General features: G+C 38.1%; 1 pseudogene; it reads right to left on the reverse strand.

The window, feature by feature from the left end:
• Positions 1 to 5,105: 5,105 nt before the first annotated feature.
• The window catches only part of LOC102492708 (28S ribosomal protein S31, mitochondrial pseudogene), a 1,171-nt pseudogene continuing 976 nt past the window's right edge, over positions 5,106 to 5,300 (reverse strand).

A 5,300-nucleotide genomic window follows, 5' to 3' on the forward strand; every position in this document is an offset into this window, starting at 1 on the left:
TTTAGGTCTAGAGGCAATTAACATGTAATATTTAAAGGCCTTTATTCTGTGGGAGACATATTGGGTAAGAAAACTGAGTAAATTAGAGCAAAAAACAAAATTAGAAGCACGGTGAATAGAGAACATAAAACGGGAGCAAGGACCAAGGAGCCTACTGGTACCAGAGGCCACTCTAAGCATCTCATGACTCAGCAGCAGCCTGTCCTTTCTCCGACCATCTGGTCATGGAGCCGCTGAGCCATACTCTTGATAATGTCTGACTTGTAGTCAGCCTCTGGAGTGACTAGAGCAGGGCTGTCGCTTTTTGTTTTTTGAAGTACTCTTAGAAAGGACTGTCCTGGCCCATTCTTACAGATCAAGGCCCCTGTGAGAACAGTTTACTTGGCTTTGGTGTGACAGACTCGCAGGCTAACTTTACAACTATGTGAGGCCCCATCTGGACTAGTTGGAGGGGCTTTTTTCTTTTAGTTGCTTTACTGTATATAATATTTAAAGATAGCAAAACTAGCTCCAGAATAGTAACTTGATCAACGTCTGTATTTCTTTCTTAGACTTTTGCAATATAACTCAAACATTCAACAACATGCTTTACATCCTCTAGTTTTTGTCCTCTTCCTCTCCTGTTCTGATATAGCCATTTTATTTTCAGACAAAAACTCACTACACAAAATTCCTTCTTTATAAAAACCTTTCTTTCAACTTTTTCCACTAGAAATACACTTTTTACTGCCATAAACCTTCTTTTAGTTTTTATCTTATTTTTTTAATCTTTTACAAGTTTAACATTAAAAATTGTCTTAATTTAGTAGACAAGTTTATTGTTTTAAGTTATTAATAGAAACAAAGCTATTTATTTAAGATTTTTTTAAAGAAAAGTAAAACTAGGCTAGTCTTACATTAGCTAGCTTTATTTTAGAGACTGAACTATTAGACGTTATAGATTTTTCTAATGTTCCCTAAGTTTAACCTTTTTTTTATTCGATTTTCAAGGGAGCCTTGCCTGAGGGTTTTAGGATTTACCTGAGTACAAGCAACATTTTTTGAGACAACACCATTGATAAGGCTATCTAGACTAGGCACAAAGCATTTTTTTTCTTAACCAGTTTAGCAAGCTTTGGGTTGTTGTTTTTCTTTTAAAGCCAGCTTATTTTCTAAAGTTATTTGAACTTGAGAAACATTTAGACAAATTTTTATGAGCGCTCTTTTTATAAACTAAATTGAATAGAATACTTTAAAGCCTGTTTTTACACAGACATACAACATATAGTATGTAAAATGACATAGTACATGCATACACACACACACACACACACACACGAATTACAAGAGACAATTTTTTGGAGGTTATTTTGACATTGATATCTTTTGAGTAATCTCTTTTATTTTGAAATTTTTAATTATATACTTAAGGATGGTAGAAAACGATAGGAAGCTCTTGTGGCAGTCAATTGTTGTGATAATCAGCAGCAGCCTCTTTTAATTTCTCTCGGTCAGAAGGACTTCAGTGTTCAAAATGATGTGAGCTGACTTTTACTGACCTGAATACCTTTTTGTTTTAAAGTACGTTTTAGGATGTCTATATACAAAATCCTATTCTTAGGTGTAGCAATACCCTGACTGCCTGCACCTAGCTACTTGAATTATTTTATGGTTTTAATTCTTAGGTACAGCAATACCCCCTGGCTGCTCGTACCTAGGCAATAAAGCATCTCTAGTTCTGGCCTTCCTCCTAATCCCCTCCAGAGAGCACAGCTCTTGTCAAGGTTTTCCAATCTGATGGCGTAAGCCATCCTTCAGTAATGGTCTCCAATAAGGTGAGTGTATAAGGGGCTAATGCACCATATTGGGTAATAGCTGTTTTGAGTTCTTTAATTAACTTAAAATCGAAAGTACTATGTCTCCTCTAAACATTGCCTTGTTGGTCAGTAATTTCTGTGGCTGGAAAGGTCTCATAAGTTACTTTTGGTGTAACTTGGGCTGTCTTTGGGCCTGCATTTATGGGAGTTCTTAGTTGTTCTAATTGCAAAATCAGTTGGCAATGTTCCTTTTCTAATTGGACTTGTTTTTTTAACTGTTCAATTTTTTAAATAAGTTCTTGTTTTGAATTATTGAGGGGCGGTGCTGAAACATTATAAAGCAGCAGCCGCTTTTTAAAGGGTGGCTAAGATTGTTACTTTTTGTTGCTTCTGCCTCTAGAACTTCTTCCTCGGAGCTAGTTTGTTCCTCATCAGAATAATTTTTGAATTTGGAAAGGGAGGGGTATAATTTTTTCTTTGGTTCATGTGAAATTTTTAAGGCATTATTATTTTCTTTTTGGTTCTTTGGACTCTTAAGCTTCTCACTTTTCTGTGTAATATCCTCGTCACTATCTAAGGATATATTTTGGACATTTTTAGACTCCAGGATATCTGAGGGAACGACACTCTTCTTTAGGTAGCTTGTTCTGCATAATCTGTTCCCCTTTGGTAACAATGGCAGAAATTTTGGGGTCCTTAGGGTGGGTACTAAGGATTTCATTTACTAGATTCCAATAGGAAAATGCAGTTACAGGAAACTTTTCTGGGCCAAAGGTGGAGTAGTAATCTTTAAGAGCGTCACCTATCCTTTTCCACCTTTTTTCGTCAATGGTTCCTTCTTGAGGAAACCATGGACAAGCCTTCTTCAGGAAATCAAAAAAGGTGAGCAGTTGTTTAACTTTCACTTTCACTCCTCTAGTCTTAAGGGCTTCCTTTAACCCCTGAACAAACAATTCGTGCTGGCTGAGCTCTTGCCCCATTATAGTCTATGCTATAACCCGGATATCGTGAGTAAGTACTCACCGGGACATCCTCTTCTGCATCCCCTGAAGTTATGCTGAGGACTTCCAACCTGCTCCTCTTTGGAGCTCCTCATTCCTCTCTGGAATCTTCAGGAACCTGTCGCTGCTTCTCTAACTCAGTCCCCTGTCCAGGTGCCAGAATGTCCTGGCCCGTGGGACAATCGAGCAGGGTGCCTGAGTGAGAGAGCGGAGGTCTGGAACCGGTGCAGCGTCACAACACGGGAGCGACACAGTGTCACAGCTCAAGATGGTATGCAGTCGCTCATTTATTGAGGGCCAGAGAACATTCTTATATACACAGGATAGGAAGAGGGGGTGGGAATTGTCACAGACCTGGCTGAGGACCTGCCTGAATGAGGAAGTCTCAGCGTGAATTGTCTACTCCCAGAAGAAGGATACTTGAAGGTCCTTGTATGAAGGTCATGTCAGCCATTTTGGTGCATGTGGCTTCCTACAAGAATTCATCATAAATTGGATGTGGGGTTGGATGTGGGAATGAGACTCTGACATTCAAAGATGACTCAAGTATAATTCAACAGCTTCTGGATTGAGTAGCTGGATGTGGTGATGTCATTTTGGTTACAACATGGGATACACACAGACAAAGAAATCATAACTTTGGGTCAGGTCTTTAAGGGGAGGCATAAATGTCCTCTGAAATTCTTCAGAGACCCCATAGCTGGTTTAGAGTAGAGGTAAGTGCATTCAGATGAGGGACAAGGCAGAAGAGAAGAAATGATGACCAGGAAAATAGATGAGTGGATCCAGGGGGAAAAAGTTTGTCTGTATTAGAGCACCTATTTCAGAATCCTAGGTCTATAAAGTCAAAATTTATGTGACAGGATCAGTGTCATTAAGTCGGTGGCAGTTGAGGGCAGTATACTGGCAAGGACAGCAGGGGAGAAGAGGTTAGTAGATTTAAATAGCATAAAAAATGTTAAGTCTGATCTCCCCTTGCTTCTCTTCAGGAAGGTTAAGGGAAGAAGACAGAAAGAATGCAAGACAGATTACAACAGCCCTTTCAAACAAGATATTCATATGCCTGTCTTCTACTACAGTACATTGGTTATCAAATGCTTCTGGAAACTTCCCAAACTAAATCCAATGCCAACTTTGTTTTTATTTATTACTCTTTGGCATTTGGTAGGTAATCTGTTTAATTTCTGTGGCTACTGTGAGAAAATAAAATCCCCTTTAGTCTGCATACTGGCCACAGAACACTTAACAACAGATTATTTTATTATTATTATTTACTTAGGACTCACTGGATTTTAAAAGTGAGAAGAAAGCAAACACCTAACTCTAGTTTGGAAATTTATCCCTCACTACTTTTCCACATTTATAGTTTCTTTCATTTACTGTGTTTTCCTTTTGGAATGTTTAGTGGTTGTGACTACTCAAAATAACATTTTTTTTTTTCCCGATTTATGATGTAGGGCACATGCACTCACCAAAGAGAGCAAGATAGTGAGAGGGAAAGTGAGAAATCACCTTCCAGGGGATAATACTATGTCACAATCTCTTCTCCTTTATTCTCCTCATGGGACTTTATACATGCACACACACACATGTGCCCAGCATGATTTTTAAGCTACCCTGTCCAGGACTTGAACCACAGTCAACCATGCGGGAGCCCAGCACCTTAACCACCATACCTCCTGCTAGCCCAAATAACATCCATTTTTAAAGTTATTTTTGTGCTTTTCCTTTCTCACCCTCTTCTGTTTCGTTGGCAATTTTCTTAGTACTACTTTCCAATTAGCCTATTCTCTGATTACTTTGTTCATCCCTGCTCCTGGTATTTTTTCCTCTGCATATAATGTAAAAATTTTATTTCAGTTAGTATGTCTTATTTTCATGAATTTTTATTTTTATGTATCAGATTTATTTCTTCTTAATTTACATTGTTATTTTTCATGTGCTCAGTATAGAGAGACCAAGACAGAGAAATAGAGGGAAAATGAGAAATCAACCCTTGGGGGTGACGGCTACACTGCAGTCTTTCCTCTGCCATTCTCCTCTTGAGATTTTGGGCATCTACACACATGCACCCAGAATGATTTTCAAGCCACTGGGTCTGGGACTCCAACCCGAGTTGGCTATGTAGGTTCCAGTGCTTTCATTTTAAGGCACCTGCCTGCCTGCCTTGTTTTATTTTGTTTATTTCACCGTATTTCATTCTCTTTATACAATATTATTTTCTTTATTTCTTTTTTATTTATAGAAAAACTAGCAAAATTATTTTATTTTCATTGCCAGCAATTTGATATAAAAATTTCCATGGTCTTCAATTGAACTGTATGTCTCTTTTCTTTAGAATGTCCTTTTTTTCATTAAAATAATTCCTAACCACTCTATGTGCTCGACCTTCTGTTTAATACTTAGATATGGCTTTTTGGAAAGGCCACAAACCACCAGCTCCATGAAGTGACAAATTGGTCCTTGTTTTGGAAAATCCTCTAGGTATTTATAAAGAAATACA

The sequence above is a fragment of the Tupaia chinensis genome, unplaced genomic scaffold (genome assembly GCF_000334495.1).
Source record: "Tupaia chinensis unplaced genomic scaffold, TupChi_1.0 Scaffold144763_1, whole genome shotgun sequence".
Taxonomy (NCBI): domain Eukaryota; kingdom Metazoa; phylum Chordata; class Mammalia; order Scandentia; family Tupaiidae; genus Tupaia; species Tupaia belangeri.